General features: G+C 45.5%; 1 protein-coding gene and 3 non-coding genes across 4 annotated transcripts in view; 2 read left to right on the top strand and 2 right to left on the bottom strand.

Moving 5' to 3' along the window:
* LOC120948316 (dendritic arbor reduction protein 1) overlaps positions 1 to 21,180 on the bottom strand; it is a 321,415-nt gene that overhangs the window by 84,723 nt on the left and 215,512 nt on the right. The window lies entirely within an intron of this gene.
* On the top strand, positions 4,122 to 4,203 carry Trnas-aga (transfer RNA serine (anticodon AGA)). The gene has a single exon. It is a non-coding gene; the product is annotated as a tRNA-Ser (tRNA).
* Positions 7,845 to 7,926, top strand: Trnas-aga (transfer RNA serine (anticodon AGA)). The gene has a single exon. It is a non-coding gene; the product is annotated as a tRNA-Ser (tRNA).
* On the bottom strand, positions 17,965 to 18,036 carry Trnaq-uug (transfer RNA glutamine (anticodon UUG)). Its single transcript has one exon. It is a non-coding gene; the product is annotated as a tRNA-Gln (tRNA).

The following is a 21,180-nucleotide window of genomic DNA, read 5'->3' on the forward strand; positions in this document are numbered from 1 at the left end:
GAGCGAGCAGGAGCAAAATGGAGAGACGGAGCGGTAAAGTCCGAGATGCGTGTGATATTTCATCCGACAACGGTTTGAAGTTGGCTAGATTTTGCAGTCGCTTCACGTTCACTCCGCCCCGCTTGGGCACCCGCCTGTTTCTACGTCCCCCCAGCCCGCACACGGTCCCCTCGCTGCACACAGTGATTCTCTCTTGAAACCTTTGAACTTCCTCTTCCTTTCGAGCGCCTGTAAGCAACTTTATGCAAACGACACAAGCCAAAAAGGAACAAAAACAAAAAGACACGTACAGGTAAAATGAAGTATATGTCACTTTGAAAATGGCAGTACATAGTGGGAGAAATCTTCCCGTGAACACTTTTCTAGCACAATATTCAAAGTCATTAAAGTTTAAGTAGTTTAAGTTGTCGATGATTGAACGAGTGGAAAAGTGTACAACAATCTGGAACTAGTTTCGTGACAAAGATGCTCCTGCTCGTCAATATCAAATCAAACACCATCATTGATCAATCTCATCTCAGAGCTTTGCTTTGCTCTCTCACACTCTCTCTCCCTCTTTATCGCTCCTTTTCATCCCTTATTTTCTTCGTTCCTCTTCCCATTTTCAGGACCACCACCGGACCCCCCCCCCCCCTCCTCCCTCAACAGCTTTGGCAGCTTTTCAACGCCGAAATTGTCATAAAAATTGCTCATCGGAGCCAACATTAAACGGTGTGTTGTAGGCGTTGTTTTTTTGGTTCTTTTCTGTACACTTCTCTTTCCTCGTTTGTGTTGGTGGGAAGGAACTTTGCGTTTCAATGTTGCCTTGAGATGGAATGTTTTTTGTTTGTGTCCTGTTCCCTTCTCTTCCTTTTTGTTCTGCTTTACCAAATACAGTGGTGCAGTCGGTGGTTGTTAATCTTTCGTAAAGGTTGTGGGGTGATGTTTTATGCGAAGAAGAATGATCTTTAACAGTGAGGACGCTGGGTATACGAAAAAGACAATCAATTATAAGAGTTTTAAATGGCCAATTAAATATTGGATCAAGACAATCGAGATCTGCTAGACGTCACGCGGTGAATTTTATTAATTGCAACAAATATTGCTTATAAATTATAATACAAAAGCCGCGTGTTTTAACTAATTTTTTGTGCCACAAACTCTTAACACGAAAAACACGCATACTAAAGAAATGGCAATTGTCACTTGCGCAAAGTACCGGAACTATGGGAGAATTGTTATTGAACGCACCCCAACCCAACTCCTCTAATTTGCGCGCCTGTCGGTGCATCATAATCCAACAAAACGCGCCAAAGCGAAAGAATACCAATTAAATAATCAATTCAAATCGCCTAATGGGCAATACACACACATACAAACACATGCTGGTACGTCTGGGATTGATGCGGAGTGGTGCGCCATCGAAGACACCGGAAGATGCCGGTGGAAGCAGGCAAAACGGCTCAGTTTCGGAAGAACATAAAAGCCAAATCAACCGTTGAGCAGCAGGGGCAGCAGAAAGGGGCGAAGGGTGATACAAATAATTATCCCCCTTCGACGAGGAAAAGTAAATAAGAGAGCGCATCATCTACTGCTTGGCCAAGGCAAGCTCCTCCACCGGAAAGTGGGTAGATCTCCACACGCTTGTTCCCGCTCACACATATACGCGAGCGTGGTCGTTCTGAGGCGGTGTTGGTTGGTTCGTTGTTTCGGAAGGAAGTCGTCTCACCGCGGTGAGCAAAAAGGATGAATGAGCAACAGTGAGCGCGGTGTTGTATGTTTTTTTCCACTTCACAGAAACACAAAGAAGGGCACGTTTCGAATCAAATTTACGATTTAGTTTGGGGTTACTTTCGTTTTTTTTTGCAGTATCGCGTTACTGAAATGATTAATAAAGTGGCAAAGCTTATTCAAATGATGGTTAAATGCTTATTTTATTATTTATTTTTAGTAAAAGTCAACTGCAATGAACCCAATCGCATTTTGATCTATTCAAATGATCACTTGTCAAAATGTTATAAAACTACTTTCAACTATTACGATTACTTTAATTAAAAACAAGCACATGCTGAAGCACTTATAACCTATGACCTTTATCAATAATGAACCCATTGGATTATTATTTTGTCCATAAACTATCACGCATCCCTGGCTTTGATCCCGTGTCTCTCCGTATCAAACGCCCCATCAGCGGTGTCGGATGGAAACGTGTTCCGATTTCGGGGAACCGATTTGCTAAATCATATTCCCTTACTCCGTAAAACACATACACACACACGCAAAGCGACACACATGTACGACACGACACATGAGGCAAAAGTGCCGAATTGTCTTCTGTTCGGCCAAACCATGAGCGAGAGACCCAGGCGGACCCCCCGTTGCCCGTTTGCATTAATTTATCAATTCTAAGCGCTAAAGTGTAAACTTATGGGCCTGAAAAAAACGCTCCCAACATCCCCCAACAGCAGCAGTACCCAACCAGATTGATCCAAAAAAAGGCCTCTCTCACACACACATTGTGCTCTCTCTCTCTCTATTTCTCAGTCTCTTGCGCTCTCGCTCGCTTGTTTCTATCGTCTTTTGCTGTGCTGTGGAAAAAGCGGGGAAGCCTGTGGCATTCGGATGACCGTAACGTAATCACTTCCAATTTTACTGCTCCATCCCCTCGCCTGCTGTTCCCTCCCAATGGACAGAAGCATGCCAATCCGACAAACTCCCTTTTTGCCGTTCGGCAAAAGAGAAGTTTTCACTACACCGCAGCGCGCACACACCACCGTGTTTTGTTCCCTTCTATTCTCGGGACGGCGGTGTGTCCGTCTTCTCCCGCTGGCTTTCCCTTCCACCCAACATGTCATCACAATTCGAGCACTCGAAACACACACACACACACACACACGGTGGATATGCGGGCGAGCGGGCAGGCGCGAACGGAACAACGCCAAACATGTTCCTTCCCCTTCTTGTGCTGGCGGTTGGTTATGTGAGCAGCGGGGCGGCGTTCTCGACGACCGAGGTGGAAGTGGTTCCAAGCTTTTCATCTCTCACTTACTCCACGTGGTTTTGGGTAAAATCGAAGCGAAGTTTTCTTCGTAATCGGAAGAGAGGAATCGATGCCGGCTGATCCCGTTTGGGAAGGTTCAAAACCGTACGAGACGCTTTTTAGCCAAACGGCAACCGGCCGGGTAGGTAGGTTCAGGGCACAGCGGCTACACCATCCGGGAGCCGATGCGTGTACACATACACACACCGGCCCGTGTGTGTTCCTCTGCTTGTGAACCTTCCTTTATCATGAACCTCAATTTATTCTTTCCCGTTTTGCCCTCCTCCATTGCACATTAAAAAGCTGGAAGGTATGGCAAACGGACAAAGCACCAAAGGGAAGAAGTGTTTGCAATTTGTACAATTTTTCGAATAGTTTCATAAATGCCTAGGAAAGTATCAGACAAACAGCTTCTAATATGCTCTTCAATGTTTTTTTTCTGTAAGGTTGAAGTATTGTAGGAACCTGTTGAGAATCAACCGGGAAATGTATGTCGTTCTATAATGAATGGAAATAATATGATGTAATTAAACAATTCAAAAAGTAGTACGATAACTCCCAATCGATTCCCAATCGAGCGCAAAAATCGGGTCTTCGAGCTATTTCTCTTAAACTGGCGCCTCAAACTTGCTTTAACTTCACCAGTTTAAAGGAATTTTAGAGCAAGTCCTTTAAAATCGACTGTGATGTGGCTATTTGGTTGGTATCTTCTTTGTTCTTTGGAGAAAAAAAACCTTCCCAATTCTTATCATTGGTCGTGTAGCCATTTTATACTAATAAAACACCTTATTTTCACAAAATTTCGCCGCCCGAAATGTGACTTCTTTGTTCGCCAGCTATCAAAGCAAATGAATGTAAAAAACAAATGGGCGACCATCATCATCCGAGAGAAGAAGATCACAAACACGCACATAGTTTATCACACACAAATCTACAATTGCTGGTGTTTCGAGAAGCATTCGAGCAGATCATGATTAAAAATTTGGAACAAATGTCAATTGGGTTTGGATCAAACAATGAAATAGCTAAAAGAACGAGATTGAACAGTTTCCTTGGCTCTCAAATAACAGCGGAATCGTCTCATTTTCCTGCCCATCACCAAGCAGTCGTGGCCGAGCGGTTAAGGCGTCTGACTAGAAATCAGATTCCCTCTGGGAGCGTAGGTTCGAATCCTACCGACTGCGAAAAATGATATCCGAGGAAAAGAGAAAAATGTAGAGTCTCTTCTTCTTTTTCTCTATTACTCTCAATTAATAAATAAACAAAATTAACTGGAGAGATTTTTATCTGCAAACAAAACAAAAGCCTTTATTTATTGTGCAGAGGAAAAGAATCAATCAAACAAACCAAAATCCCTTCCTGATACGTGCGCAACCACCTCACGACGCTTACCTACAAAAAAAAGGAAAACGTTTGCACAACACCACGCGTTGTCACATTCGCGTGCCACCCAACAACGACACTACTATGCACGATGACAGTCATCTCACGGTCGGTCGTGGTGGAAAAATAGGAAAAATCAACATCAACGCAGCCCTCAGAAAAGAGCCTCTATATAAATTTCTCTCTTTCCCTCTCTCTCTCACTCTCTGTCTCTCCCTGGACCGTTTATTTCCTCTCTTTCACTCGTGCATGCGCGCACCCTCTCTGTGGTGTTGATTTCTTGTCCGCTGGCTGGTGGTACACACACTGTGTGTTTGGAAAAAGAGGGAAAAAGTGCAAAAAGTCAAAATCGAGGAGACATACAGCACCACCACACCACACTGCCTGTAGCTCGGCAGTCTGCGTCCACGACAGCGGGGCATAGTCTTGGGGTGGGGTGAACCCCAAGAAAATCGCGCATCGAGAGACTCCCCCCCCCCCACATTCATCCCTATTCAACCACCATTCTCCTCCCTTCTATCATGCTTGTTTGCGCCCGCCGCGTTCTCTCCTTTTCTCATTTGCTTAACGATTACGTGACCTACCGAAATTATGTGACTTCGTGGCAATAAATGGGAGTTTTTTGTGTTTGTTGGTGGCTCTGGTGTGTTTGCCCCGCTTTTACTCTCTGTGCTGGTCGGTGTCTTTTCTTGGGTTTCTTCGGCGGGCCTGCCAAATGGTACGGACAGCGTGAAGAAGCAGCAGAGACAGCATTTAGTACACACTGCCACTATCATCAGCCCACCCGCGTACGTACGCACCTAACACACACTCCGACACATTTCCGATGTGGCCTTTGTATTCTTGGTTCTCGATTCGATGATTCGTTCACAAGTTAGGTGAGTGGGGTGGAAGGGCCACTTGGGTTTAGGTTACCGTTCCGCACCGTTAAAAAATGGCAAATTGAATAAGCGAATCAGCTGCTGGCTGGCCGATTTGCACCCGTGTGTTCATCGCAGTGAGAAAAAAAAAACAGGGTAGCATTCCACCCAACCCGTTGCTTGTCTCTATCACGGCCGCTTCTCTCTGCATTGCTCTCACCGGTGAAATGAGGGGGGTTAACGCGAGGCGGAAGTCGGTCGGATGCGTAATGCTGTGCGGATCGGGTGCGCGCGATCATGACCGTGGGCATAACTAATCAATCGTGCCGAGGGGGGAAGGAAATTTAGCAAAGAGAGAGAGAGAGAGAGAGAGAGAGAGAGAGAGAGAGAGAGAGAGAAAGAGAAAAGAGCACAGGCAATAATGTGGTGTGTTTTATTGGAATTTAATTTGCAACCAGTGTGTAGCCGATTCAACACTGAACATACCACCAACCACCACCACCTCCCCCCAGACCGCACGTTATCTCTCGGAAGGGCACACCTTCGCTACACACGCACCTGATCCGCGACGTGACTAGACGCGACACAAACGCGTACGCACTTGAACTCCGCTCCGCAGCTCTGGAGGCCGAGCGCATAAATACACACTCGGACGCTTGTTGTTGCGCGATGTTTGCCACACGCCACAAAATGCTGCCGTGTGTGTGTGTGTTGTTATCTTGTATGTGCGCTTCTCTGGCTCAACTTTCCCCCTTGGGGATGACAAGGCAAGTAGTAGTGTTGGGTTTTGGTGTTGGTGGTGGTGGTAGTACTACCACAGCCGACGGATTTCAGTTATTTTTTCGTGGCGGAAGATGGAATCAGAAGAGAACGAAAAGGTTGCTTAGGAATTTTACATTGCAGTCGTCAAATTACATAAAAAAATGAATCCTTATCGATAAATGATGACCACTTCTTAGGACATTTTTCGAATGTAACATTTTCTTACTAATATAAAATTAATCGGTCGTAATTCACTGTACTGTAGTAAGCATTTTAAATTTGTGAAAAACATAAAGAGTTCCAATACTTTTACCCGAAACATTGCAATAAACCATGAAATTGCAACAGTATTTTGATTCATATTCCGGACAGTTTCAAGTTTCCAAATTATGGACGTTTTGATACCAACTCAGAACAGCCTGGAAATGTTGTACACACATACACACACATACTATAACACACACAGATTTTTAGTTTCTAAATTATTGTTACGTCTGTATACTAAATTCTGAGTTCTGGAATAAATATATGTTTTTGTGAATATTAGTGCATAATATTATAAAACGCTGATGTTTTCACGTTGGTAGTAATCTCCACAACAAATTCCAAGGTACTTGAATGGGACCGGACCAGATTTACAGAAATTATCGAAAGAGAAAACGCACCGGCGTCGGTTTTAATAAAAACGGCTAAGAATGCCTCCAGTGATGAACTGACCGCTAGAAAATATGTATTTCTCGTGACATCAGAGCCTACTAGTGCCCCACTTCAAACACATTTTAAAATTGATTCTAGTACATCATGGCAATCATTAAAAAACGGCATGGCTAGTGACCGGAAGTGTAGACATTTCATACAAACATGCTGAATGTCCGAAGTTTGAAGCTGTCCGTAGTCGGCATCGAAACGATATCTGAGTAACTTGGGGAAAAAGACGAACGGAACTGCCGAACTGCGCTTCAAACGAGGAAAAGGTGACAAAGAAAGTTATCGATTGGTGTGTGCACAATGCATAGACAAAAAGTTAATGACTGACCAAAGCAGGTTAGACCCATTTTCACCCCAAAAGGATAATGGCATTTTAAACGGTCTACCTTCTACAGACAAGTTAGCGATTCAGTACCGGACAATGTTTCCCAATAAACAAAAACTCCTTTTTTCGCATGCTAATTCAATCGCATAAGAAGTAATATCTAGTTTTGCCTTTCTATTCTTAAACTTCAACACGCACACACGCACACCCACCAGTTCTTTATGGAGATTTAATTACGCAGCATCGAGAATCAGCAATCCCACAGATGCTACGCACAGAAGAAGCGCTTCCGTTTTTTGTCCCTACCGAACAGTGCGTCGTAGTTCCTAGGTACTATTGCCCCAACTGCCGCCCAAAAGCAGTGCGTTTCCATCCGTCCTTTTGCAGTCGGGTGAGAGGTGTGAGCGCGTTATACCGCCCCGCATTGACGTAACAGCAACGTCACCATCACCGTTGTCGTCGTCATCATTGAACGACCGACGGGAGGAGGGGGAGGTTTGCAAACGCACACACCGATGCGCAGAAAGGTCGCTCGAAAGAACAAGTACTGGGGCGCAAGATTAGGAGGAAAAAAATACTGCCACGTGCTAGGGGAAGGGTATTTGAGGGGGTGAGAAAGGGATGCGTGTTGCTATGGTGGTTGGCTGCAGCAGGGTTGCTTCGGGGTGTGCGGAAAGAAGAGCGGAAGCGTTGTTTGTTTTGCAATGGCAACTTTTCGAGCCTTTGCGAAGGTGTGAGTTGAGCGAAGAGAGTTTTTAAATGCCACTAGACGCCCTCTCCGCAAGCAGCAGTCGTGGCCGAGCGGTTAAGGCGTCTGACTAGAAATCAGATTCCCTCTGGGAGCGTAGGTTCGAATCCTACCGGCTGCGCACCTCCTTTTTGCCGAAAGTGGTGGTAATTCGGCTTTCGATAATTTCCCTTTTTTCATCGAAAATTGCCAGCGTGTCAAGTCAATTTATATAGTTTGCCAATCCAATTAATATCGTTATAAAGTTTGCAATGCTGTTTTCAACTGCAACTACCTTGTAAAGCACCTAAACATTAAGAACAAATCCATTATTCAGATAGGCAATTTCCAACTAAAGTTTATCATTCTCCTGTCGAAAATTTTCGCCACCATTGACATCCACATTTACCAAGTGCGCAAAAGTAGTACGTTTTGCAAAGAAGGTTGCTTTACACACACATACAGCTTGAATATGATGTAGCCTTAAGTTACATACACTCCCTAGTAAATTATTCCAATATTGCAAGTTTCCATTATCAATATGAGACAGTTGGTGTATAGAGAGAAACCCTCCTGACGGTCCAACACAACATACACACACAGGTGGACTACTTTTCGTAAGACCGTCACACGAACAACCCCCCCCCCCCCCCTCCTCCTGTCTGTCTTTGTATTTCCCTTGTCAACCTCAACAGTTCGCATGCACAATACGCCGTGCTTGTGGCCCTTTGTGCGGTGAGCTGCCTGCCAGCACAGCACTATCATTACTTTAGCTTCTTGTTTTGCGTGATTAAAACCCAAACTTACCACCTCGAGAGAGAGAGAGAGCGTGGTGGTTGGAGCGAGAGGGCACAGACGAAGCAGACTTGGGCCGCCACAGTACAGCATAAGCTCGCGCAGCGCACAACAAACGCACGCCACAGCAAGGGCATCCCCATTCCCTAATCGGGGCTTCAGGCAAAACCAACGGTCGCGTCATCAAACAGAATTACCTTTCCACCATGCTCTCCCTTTGCCATTCATCTTAACCCTTCCGCTTCCACCCCCCCTTACGTACGGTTTTCCCATTTTCTGTCCGATCCCGAAATGCAGCAGGCAAAGAAACGCAAACCGTCGCGACAGGGGGAAAAGGGTGCGGAGAGGTTGAAGAGGCGCGCGCGCGAATTCCGTCACCCACGACGAGAGCAGGAATTCCCCTTCACGATACACACACACACACACGCACGCACGCACACTGCGAAATCACCTGCACGCAAAGAAGGAAGCGCGAAGAGCAGCAAACAAGAAGGAAGCAAAATGAAGTGTCGAAGGAAATCGCTCAGCTGGTTTCGGTTTCACTGCGTTTGCGGTTTCTGCTGCTGAAGTGTGCGTGTGTGCGACTGTGTGTGTGTGTGTGTGCGCACCGTTTGCCTGTGTGCGTGCCCCTCACGCACACTGCCGAACCAGTCCAGTCCACCGGCAAGTGGTGGTTTGCTGGTGTGCGTTGTGAGTGCCTTCGCCGCGCGGCTGTGTGCGTGCGTTCGGTTCGCTCAGCTGATTCCGCAGCCGCTCACGGCGTGAGAGGAGCGAACGTGAGTGACGCGCGTGCAAACGGTACCATACCCGCGTGAACAGGGTAGCAATAGCAACAGCAGCAGTAGCAACAGCACGATATTTACTAGTATTTACCACCACTACCAACCCTCCCCCGCGCTCCGGCGCAAACCAATCCGACCCTTGTTGATTTCCTTTTCTTGTAAGGAGAGTCGTTTTTTTTACACTCACTCACTCTCTCTCTCTCTCTCGCTCTGACTGCCCATTGCTCTTTCCAACTCACCACTGTGCGTTCCGTCCCGCTTCCACCTGTGTCTGTCTGTGTCTTTTGCTACTAATGCAACGTGCGGCGTCGAGGTTGGCCACCGAAACCGAGGTTCTGTGTTGCAACGCTGTTTGTCGGCGTTCACCTTCGATGCCGTGTGCCTGCGCGCCAGGGTCTACCCAACCGACCCCCAAGCCAACCCACCGCAGCAATCACGCGCGTCCACCTCGGCTAAAGAACCGCGCCAAAGCAAGGGAACGAATGGGGCCGATTGGTACAAATGGCGAAATTGGCCAGGAATATGATTGAGCTTTGAAGAGCATTGTGTGTGTTTGTGTTCATTATCATAAGCCCACGGAGCTACCCCTTTTCCAGTGCCGCCACAGTATCAAGAAGACGAGAGGAAAGAAGCGAAATTGGAGAGAAAAAAAAGGACCAACCAAGGGAAGTTCCGAGAAATACGTTGCACGTTAGAGAAAGGAAGCTGAGAAGTTGGTTTCAAAACCAGCAAAACGAGGAAACGAACCTAGACGCCGGCAGATGATTCTTCCTTGTCTTTGTTTTCTTTGTTCCTTCTATTGTTTCGCTCATTTCGCCATGCTTTTTCGCTCCATTTTACATCCTATGTCCATATTTTACAATGACATCGTTTTCCATTGTGCGCGCTACAACTGTCATCGTTTCCCTATCGAGCTCTCCTGCTAGATCGAATTGTGCTCTCTCTCTCTTCCTCTAATTCTCATCAATTTGTTATACTCTCTCGCTTCTCTAAATGCGCTCTCCAAATTACGCGCTCTTTCGGCGTTTCGAGTACCGTGCGCACTTTTAATAGTCTCTCCCAGAGCTCCCCCTCCCACCCAACCCGTGCCGACGATTTCATCCAACTTCGCTCTCTTAAACTACCCCTCCCCTCTAACCCCTCCCTTCGCTCCGTTATATCACACCCCTTCAGTTACACACACTCAGTGTGTCCACAACTTTGTAACTTTCACCTTCACCTCGTTGTTCTTCGGTCGGGCGCGGGCGCACACAAACACGCACACACACACACACCATGGCCCTCTGTGCGTGTGGTGAGCCGCGCTGCGCTGTATGGAAGGAACACACCGTCACCCGCAATGGGTAGGTGACGATGACAAATAACGGATAACGACGGTGCGTCCGAGCCAGCGCGGCCGGGTAGGGGTGTTGTGGAGCAGTAGGTTTCAGAAAATTTTCATTAATTTTCCTCCCTCCCCCCTAAACCCGTGGACCCCCTGGGGCTTGCTGGGCGACGCTGCTGCTGCTGCTGCACTGAGCGCAAATCGGTTGGTCGGAGCAGGTTTCGCAGCAGATAGATTCCGTTTCTATTGCCGGTCTCTCGCTCCCCGCACATCGCGTATCATATCGCCCCAATGGTGGTGCTGCTGCTCTACTAATACTGCTGCTGCTGCTAGTAGACGCTGGAGAGGCGCTTTGCCAGGCAGCGCTGCGCTGGTGGTGGCGGTGTAGTTGCCCTTCGGAAAAGGGAAAATTCGTTTCAAGGGTCGATGGCGATTGCAAAACGTTGTAAAGCGAGGCGTCGCCCGTTTGCTTTGCCCCATTCTCTCGCCTGCCGTGATCGGCGGTGGTGCCGAAAGCTGCCGCCGTGACGGAGGTAGCGCGGGCGTGGTTGGGGTTGGCTTTACTGCAAGCGTTAGAAGGCCGTGGAGCGAGTGATAGAACTCGAAGCAAGACATTGAAGGCAACAAACATGTTTCCGTTACTTGAATGTATTTTTTTTTTTTTGTTTTGGGGAGGAATTAAAAGTGGTTCTTTGCTACCCAAAAAACAAAAAAAAGTTCTTCCAAACGGACAGATTTGTTCAAATTTTGATGATAAAACAAAATCAAAATTTAATGCCCTAAAGCCTCATATTGACTGTACGGAGCATAGGCACCACCGACACCACCAACAAACGCAGCCAAGCACCCGCCGCTCGAAGGTTCATAAACGCTGACAAGGGCCCATCATCATCATCGTCATCATCATCCTTACCAGCAACGGTGTGTAGCCCCGCGCCTTCCACTACACTACTACGGCCGGCTTTTCCCATCGTAAAAACGGTGGAACGAAACACACCATCATAAAGCCGTGTAACGGAACGGTTGTACACGGCCGGGTATGATTTTACGATTTTCATCGCACTTTTATATATCGCTGCGCTGCGTCTCCACTTCTGCTCCCGTCGACGACAATCGAGCGGATTTAAATGTGTGGCCGGGGGGAGGGGTGTAGAACATTTACCAAGCATTGGCAACCGCTGGTAGCACACTCTTTTCCTACCTTTCTTGGCGTTGGCCGGGGCTGATTAAAACAAATTAGTGATGGTAGGGTTAGAAGGTGGCATGTGTTACAGTGAGTGAGTGTGTGAGTGCTGGGTCTGGTTACAAGTGATTATTCTTCTTAAACCATTTCACTCCGTTAGCCACTGTGCACACTTTAAGAAGACGTTTTGACGTTATTAAGAAGACGTTTTGACGTTTCCCTTCCCGTACGGAAGCATTTCAACCGTTTTAATTAGCAAACGTGTGGGGCAGAGCAAACAGCTTAATACAAGACGGGGGGGCCATAGTATGCATGATGATAAGGTGTCGCTTTGAGAAAGATACATAGATATAAGCAGTTGAAATAATTAAAAGGCTGACGACCACTAGAGGGATACATTTAAAGGGTGCTTTTGGTTATGGCTAGACAACAAACGTGAAAAAGTTAAAGCTCCTGAACATAGAATGTGTTAGCAGGTGTGAAGGCAGTGCCCGGCAGCTAAAATCATAGGAATGATGAATGCTCGAATCCCAAGAATTATTAATTAATTATTATTTAATACGTCATGTAACAAATATGGCCTGAATCACGCATTAGTTAACCATTCTTAAGACTAAGAGTACTTGAACCTCAACAAAGCTTTACCAGATAGTATTGATTGAACACTAAAAAAATGAAATGCATTGATCAAAATATCCTATTTCTATCCAGCATTGCGTTAAACTAACTTTAACATACCCAAAACAAATGCATATGATTCATAAGAACATTCGAATCTCCAAACAATATAGTTAATAACGATTAGACTTTTATCTCATTTTGTCTACTAATATCTTTAATTGGCTCTTAGCGGCCCAAGACGCACAGCCTTAAGTCCAAAAAAATCAGCTTTCATAAATCACCATCAAAGCGGCAGAGCGTGTCCTCTTCCCTCACCGTCACCTAGTATATCCTTGCCGGAATCAAAAGGTCCAACAGATTCTCACTGTATGGATGAAAACGGATTGTATCGTGCGTTTGCTTCGATTCTTTTCATCGTCACGATCTAAAATATATTCCACCAAACTCCCATCAACTCCCATCAAAACCCGTTCCCATTCAGATGTTTGAACATCCCAATCATCATCGGCTGGCTTGTTTGCTCAGCCAACGGGCTCTGGAAAAGCTCTAAAGGTAGTGCGCTCTGTCGCTGTCTTGAGCGTTGTGGATATGCATGAGAAGAACCTCCGGGTTGAATGGAACACGCCGTCACACGATTAACGAACGGAAACCCCGACAAAGAACGCCAACCAAACAACAATCATTGGCAACAATCGACAGCAACACAACAAATCGAACAAGAAACGCACACACACACACACTGATGGATGGACAAGAGTGACCTCCATTTGTGGCTCATCTGCCGCCCAGCAAACGAAACCTATGGGGAGAGCAGAAAAAGGAGCAGAATGATACACACGGCACCAGCCGTACTTTATTCGAGCCAATTTCGTACGCTTTCCTTCCCGTCCAACCGTTCTCGTACCGTAAGAAAAGCCTTTGCGGGAGAGCAGATTAGTGGGATGAAAAATTGCCCATGGTCCAGATCTCAGCTCAGCGCCCGAACGGACGTTAAGTTTCCAGTGGCGGGTAGGGTACGAGCCAACAAAACCTTCCCTAAAACACTTTGCTTTCAGAGGACGAATGCATGACGAATTCGGCTGTAAGGCGGCGGCGTATCAGCAAAAAGGGAAGCCAAAGTAAGAAGTCATTTCGTTGATTTCGGAACCGAACAAAAACGACCTGGGTTTTATTACACATGCCACTAGGAACATAAAACAAGCTTAAACTCAACCTTCCATCGATTTCGTGGATCATTCGTTGATGTGTGTGTGTGTATGATTGTATGGATAGCAGTCATTGAAAGGAATGTTTGACGCTGTCTTGCCTGATACATTTTCATCACTCCACACGCCGGATGATCCCACGGTTCGCGCACCCATCTTCTACCGAAAATGCTCCAAAACAACGTGCGACGGCAGGTGGCGCGCGCGCGCGCTCACACGCTCTTCTCTCCATCGGCGTCGGCGTCGCTGGGCAATGAAAAATGATCAACGATCGGCTGGGGCCGGGCAGCAAAACGGCAGCATAAATCGGGATGGGAAAAACATCTCAAGTATGCCGCACCGCCGTGTCCAGCCTTTGTTGGGCTTCCAGTGGCCGGAGCCGATTCTTGGCCGTACACCCCAACGACCTCGAGTCGTCTGCCAGTTATGGGCTGCGAGAATTTCATTGATCATGCCACTCAACTACACCTTAACGGTGGTTCTTTTGCTTCCTCTGTCTCTCTTTCTCTCTCTCTCACACATACATTCACTTTACACATTCTTGAGGGATCTATGTGTCTGACTGTACTGTTCTAGTTTTGCCACCCCGGGTCCGGAGGGTTCTGGTAATTTTTCTTAGAATTGGCCATCAACACCACCAGCAAATGGACAAAGCCGGACCGCAAACGGAACGAAAACATTCATTAGCTCAGTCAAGCATCTTTGCCGAATGTTGTACACCTTTTTAGTGCTTGTTCTCGTTGTCCCAACAAGAAGGATAACAATTCTGCAATATGCGGCTAGGTAGTATTAGTGAAATCTTCAATAGATTGCAATATCAAAATGAGTTTGTTTCATCCATCTAATGCTTTGAACCTTTTGCTCCTTGGAAATGGTTTTAAGCTTTGAAGTTGCAAAGTTTGTATACTAACGTGTATTTTATGTTTTTTTGAATTGAAACTATTAACCATTACACAGATTCTAACTAATTAGAAGCCATTTCATTAACCTACAATCTACACCATCTCTGTATTTGTCTGCTTTGAATCAATGTCCAATTCAAAGGTGCAATTTAGTTGCTCGTTATTTCTTTCCCTCATCCTTTCCTTCTACTCCATCCTTGCCATTTGTGGCCTGTGTTGTACCGTGGAGTAATGTATTTACCTTGTGTTTATCGAGTTTTTACTTTTTTCGTTTTTACCCGTGTGAATTTTAGGTAATTTCGTATAGATTTCTGTAATTTATATTAAAAATCTTTTTTTCAAAAGTTTACATACAGTCGTTGCCGCCAAATGTGCGCTCTAATACATCAATTTTTGACTAAAGCACCCATATTTATCTGTAAGTCAACAATTTTGTACTCTTGTAGCTTTTTTGCCTGGGGAGATATTTGAGCAGACTTATGAAAACTTTAATTTGACATTTCCTAAATCAAAGCAAACTTTCCTATATCCTAAAATACTTAAATATATAGATAAATACACAAACACAATATTATATTTCTAACGAGACTATGATTCACTACAATAGTTTCCAATTATGTCGATGTCGTACAACTAGATGTTGTTTTGTAAACGATTCGTTCAAAGTTTTCAAAACAATGATCTTATTATTCATAAAATGTCATCATTTTCAATCATTAAGAGCAAACAGTTTTACCTCAAAATGAATACTCTAAGATGTTTTTAATTCTAAGCAAGCATTTCTAATCAATAAGTTGAAACGCCATTAATCAAAGCGTTTTACCCGTTACATTTGGCATCCTCCAAATTTTAGTCTAGCAAACTAGAAAGGTAATCTAGCAACTAGGATCTGATGAAAAATGTACTCGAATTCCGTATGTACTCGATGTAAAAACCCTAATTTACCCGTGAAAATAACGTCCATTTATTCCCGAAATTGAAAATACCCGTTTTGGTACATCCCTGGTTGTGGCCGGTGCACTGGTGGCCATCATGATCATCATTTAAAGGGTTTCTATTGCACGAAACGTGGTTTGATGCACTGGACCACCCCGGTCGACCGAAGCGAGACGATGGTACGGCAATCATTCGACACCGAAAACATCCAAAGGATGTGCGACCTACGCGAGAAGGGTATCCGATTGCTAGGGCTATGGCAGCAAAACGCCGCTAAATGGCGATAAAATCTTTTGTTCCCATTACCTTTACCCCTTCTCTTCGGCTTTGCTTTGATCGGGATCATTCTCATCGTCGCCAAAACGTTGCTCGCCAAAGAGAGAACACACCCAGACGCATGCAAACACAAACACACATGCAGAAAGAATCGAAAAAAACAAAAACCGGCCACAACATTTTATAAACGCAAGGGAGGACTGAGCAGAACACATAAACTATTCTATCGAAACGATGCTAAAGCGTAACGCGTAATAAGCAAAGCAGCAGCAACCGTAGCCACAAACATGTAAAATGGCATTAAGAATTGAAGCCGAAAGAGTAATGAAAAACGACACAGACGAATGGAGAAGAGGAACAACAGTAACAACAACAACAACAACGAAATACACAAATAAATACACACACGCAAAGGCAAAACAAGCGGCGAAACAAATGCATGAAAGGAGGACGCACATCAAACGCTCAAGATGAGGAGCGCGCAGACAGAGGGAGCGAACACCGTGAGTTGAGCTTAGGGTGAGCAAGCGTGATGAGCGTGAGACGATCCTCCTCCTCCTGCTCATGTCGATCAATCTCACACAGAGAGACGAACGCCAGAAACGATGACCCGCTGTATCAAAGACGGGCGCACGTTCGTTGCCTTCTTCCCTTTGGACAAAAGGCAGGAGGGGGGAGGAGGCACGGCCTGTTGTTCTACTTGTTCTCCCATTCCGGTGCAAGATTAATTTTCATCGAACTTACCGAAAGATGGACAGACAGGGGGAGAAGGAAAGCCACCAACCGTGGGTACGAAAGACGACCGGAAGAAACAGCCCGAGAAGAGAGGTGGCAAAAACGTACAAACGAACGAAACTGAATGAGAGAGAAAGAGAGAAGGGAAGAGCAGGATCACAGAGAAAAAAAGATCGCGCGCCCAAACGCGTGCAGCACACACATATGCAGCAGCCGCAGAGGCAGAGGGACCCCGGCGATGTGAATGACCCCGATGGATTCGGTTGACGGTGTGTGATCCTTCTTTTACGTCTGGGCGCGTCCTTCAATAGGGGTTAAAATCGACTGCAGCTCAAGCCCGCCAAGTGTGAGGAGGTACGGGAGAGTTCTTTTTTTCCCTCCTCCTTTCGTTCAGTCCGGACATCACAGACCTACCAAAACCGAGGACCCTCGCCTTTGGATTTTGGTTTTTTTTGGACTGTGTCTTCTCCCGCTCCTTACACATGTGAACGATCTTGTGTCCTCATCTTCCAAGGTGCTGCAAGCACAGGGCCAAGGGTAAAGATCTTCGGCTCGCTGTTCGGCCGTGAGAGGTCTCCGGCGCATCTGCCATCGACGGTTCGTCCTCCGGCAGCATGCAACCACAGTCAACCAGCCCAAACAGTAAGGGAAGAGTATCGAATGACGATTGTGGTGTTGTGCGTGTACATGTAGTGCCCAAACGATTGCTGTTCCTGGGCATGGAACAGTTCTTTAGCTCAAGAAGGAAAGAAACAAAAAGGCTCCGATTTTCGGATGCGAACGAACGTTCTGAATTGGTCGAAATGGCGGGAGATTAATTATTCCGGGAATACCTGAAGAAATCCCGCAGAAGCTGAGCGGAGCGTTGTGATCGACCGATGCATGCTTTGGGGAAGGTAGATTATACTTGGCTAGTGTGTGTGTGTGTGGCACATACCACAACAGAGTCGACCGTTTTGGAATGAACTATATGAATGTTCTTTGTCAAAAGTAAAGCAGTCTAGAGCTTAAGTTAATTTTATCTGGTGATTCTTGAAAAAATAAAACAAAAATAATATTCAAATAATATTAATAACTGAAATCTACCCCTAATATATTATTCGTCTAATTCGTTACTTTCGTTACGATAATTAGTCATAATCGTTACGAAATATTACTTAGCGCGACTGTCACTGTTAAATGTTAGATAATGTTATAACCAACCGTAGTATGTGTTTGTTTATTTGAGAACAAACCTGTGTGAATATAAGTGGTTTTTCTTTTTTTCTTTGACTATTTATATTTCTTACCTTTTTTGTTACACTCATTAGTAATATTTTTTAACATGCACCTCTATATTAAAAAGGTGTACTTTATAAAGCTTCTATCTAGCGCAGCTATATAATCTTCTGGGGGCACACACCACCATCCAATCACCGCAAAGGTTCCACCGAGATTTGAACTCGGATCGCAGGATTCAAAGTCCTGAGTGCTAACCATTACACCATGGAACCGACGTGCTTGTTCCAGCATCTGGAATCACCTGTTGTGGTAAGGTGGTAAGCAAACCCCTTCTCCATAGTTTATCCAACTGCACATAGCCAGTCGGTTTTGCTTGTTGTTGTTTTCGCTTAATTACCTACGCATTACAGCTCGTTTAGGCCACAGTCGTTCGCCCCAAACCAGGTAAAAAGTAGATGAAACACATCTACCTCAATGAGCCCGATACAATTTGCACCTTTTTCTTTCCTACCACAATGTACATACAGGAAGGGGGATTGGGATTGAATTGTACACGCAGGTGTGATGAATGAAATCGAGACCAAAAAAAGCGGTTTGCGGTTGCAAGCTTTTAGCTGAGTGGGTTAGTTTTTTTTTTTTTTGTGGGCAAAGTTTGGACGAAATGCTCAAAGTCCAAAGCTCATTAAACAGTGACAATTTGTACATCGATTTTATTGGTTTCAGTGAGAAAACTGTGCTTGGAAATTAATTTAGTAAATTGAACTAGTCAAACCCCGCACAAAAAAGGCCAATTTGGGTGATGTGATTTGAATCGGAATGACTTACACATACTGTTCTATCTTTTAGGGGAGTGAGGAGCACGAGTTAATTCTCCTGAGAATCATAATCATTTTGTTACAACAACATATTTAACCTTATCATCATCGAATCGACGGCCCACTTACAATAAGAGCTGTTTAATGAACTCAATTGAAACCTTTTAAACACATTCTAACGCCCCTACGATACGATCCACTCACACGCAAAACTTCAACACAAATCAGATGCTCACAGAATTAAATCATACGTACACATAATACCAGCAGCTACACTAATACTTTCATCAATTCAATTCTTTTGAGTAGAAGCAGCGAACGAGCAGAGAGAACCAGCGAAGCACACACAAAAAACCCCTAATTTCAAAGCGCTAACCAAAAATTCAACTCGAGGATAAAATACAAACACACACACACACACTTACTCCCTGAACATCCCATCATCAGCAAAAACCGTTTTTCCTTTCGGCTCGTGAACCAAAACGCAAAGTGTGGCAGCAAAAAAAGGGGTCTCACTTTTTTCCTCCTTTTGCAACCAAAATGGAACAACGAAGTGAAAAAAAGGTAAGGTTGATGTGAATTCGAGCATGTTTCTCCTCTCCCAGGCGAAACAACACACACACACACCGTGGGTGATGGCAAATACCATAAAATCCGACTGCCATAATCGAGTTTATCCTTCTTGTCGTGTCGACGACGTATGTAAACCAAACGCGCTCACACACATCTACGCAAGACCGACAGGCGACAGGCGTCGTAGCCAGTGATGCGAACCTTTGAAGGGATCGGTTGGTCAGGATAGCAAAAAAAAATTGAACCAAGTGACAGTACAGTTGGCGGGGAGAGGGAGTGCACCACAGTACGGTGGTATGTTAAACAATGTCCTCGCCTAGGTTGAAACCGGGTGGTGGAGTTGTGCTGGGTAGACTCCTCTCCTGACGTTGATGACGATTATGATGATGATGGTGCTGATGGTGAGAATGATTGGGTTGAGATGATTGTCCGCAAGGTGGGAAGAATTGATTGCGGACAACAGCACAGCGCAGGTAAGGTGAATGGGTGTTAGCCAAAGCCTGCCGTAAGCCAAACAGACCGCGCAAGAAAGCAACCAAACCATATCATTGAGGCACGTGTCTATGGCAAAGGGAAAGTATAAGCATTTTTTATGTTTTGTTTGTTGCAAAATTGTAGACCAAAATGATGCTTTAAAATGTTTATCTTTTGTCTAATGCTCATTGATATTGATATAGGAAAGGCAGACATCCCATCACTCCTACATTTAACTTCTTTCTCGGTTCATTTATTAAAGGGATAGCGCATTAATGATGGCAAACATAGAACCTGGGAACACTTCAAACCCCTCCGCATTCCTCCGCTTTCGAGTGGCAACATATTGGCTCAAAATTAATAACCGAATGCAGGAAGAACCCAAAGGATGTATGCAAATAGTCGAGCAATCATTTTCAACCAGCAACCACCGCCGTCGCCGCCGCCGATCTTCCGCTTAAATGTATCCCACCACGACAAGCCCACGCAGGATTCGTTGGGTGCTTTTAGCTTTAATTGGAAAAAAGTGTAATGAATACCAAAATGCCCAAACTACCCCCGTCCTCGTCCTAAAGGAGGGGTGGCGAAGGGTGACAGGCGGGAACGAACGAACGAACGAACGAACCCAGCGAAGCACCAGGTTCCAAAAAGGGGCTTTAGAAAATCGACCCACAATAAAACACACAACATAATATGCCATCATTTTGCCACTCTCGAGACTCTAAGCGGTGGTACGGCCGTACTCCTTCCCCTCCCCAGCACCCGATGCTGTTGCGTTCTGCCATGCTGCGGCGACCCACCGTGGCATTTATGCTCGCGCGTACGTGATAGAAATCACGTTTCCCAGTGCAGTTTTCAACAATCCTCCCGTAGCGTGTGCGTCGAACGACCGAGAGAAAGAGAGAGAGAGGGAAAGCATGCTATTCTTGTACTCTTTCACTCGTTACAAATCGATCCATATGCTGGCGTTGTTACTGCTGCTGCTGTTGCTGCTGCTGCCCGCCGATGACGGTTAGAAGCGATGGTTTTTGTTACTCGATGGCACTTTTCTCCTGCCCTTCCATGTCCATTCCGTCTGAGTGTATGTGTGTGTGTGTGCGCTTGGGAGAAGCAGTTGGGTGAACGATTTTTCAATAAACTTCCTTGCTTTAATGTCTATCCGCACGTGAACGAGTGGGAGAAAGCTTACAATCTCCTCTATCTCTCTCTTTTATACCTCATAGCTTCTAATGCAAAGGACGCTTGGATGTCATCCCTCCAACGCAAACGAGTCGAAAAGCCTTCGATGAGCGCGTACCGAGCGAAGAACGCGCGTTCTTTTCTATCCTGTTCACTCGCCAACCAAATTTCCTATCTCTCTCTCTCTCTCTTTTTCGCATATCTCAGCACTCATTTCACTATCGCTCTCTTTCTCACTCTCATTCACAAGGACTCGGAACGAAAGGACAGCGCAGAGACAGACAGGACAGACAAGTGACAAGGGATGGTGGCTTGTTGGATTCTTGCTTCTAGGCAGATTTCTACCGTCTCCGGGCACAAACCTCGAAACGAAAT

Source organism: Anopheles coluzzii, chromosome 2, assembly GCF_943734685.1.
Source record: "Anopheles coluzzii chromosome 2, AcolN3, whole genome shotgun sequence".
Lineage (NCBI taxonomy): Eukaryota > Metazoa > Arthropoda > Insecta > Diptera > Culicidae > Anopheles > Anopheles coluzzii.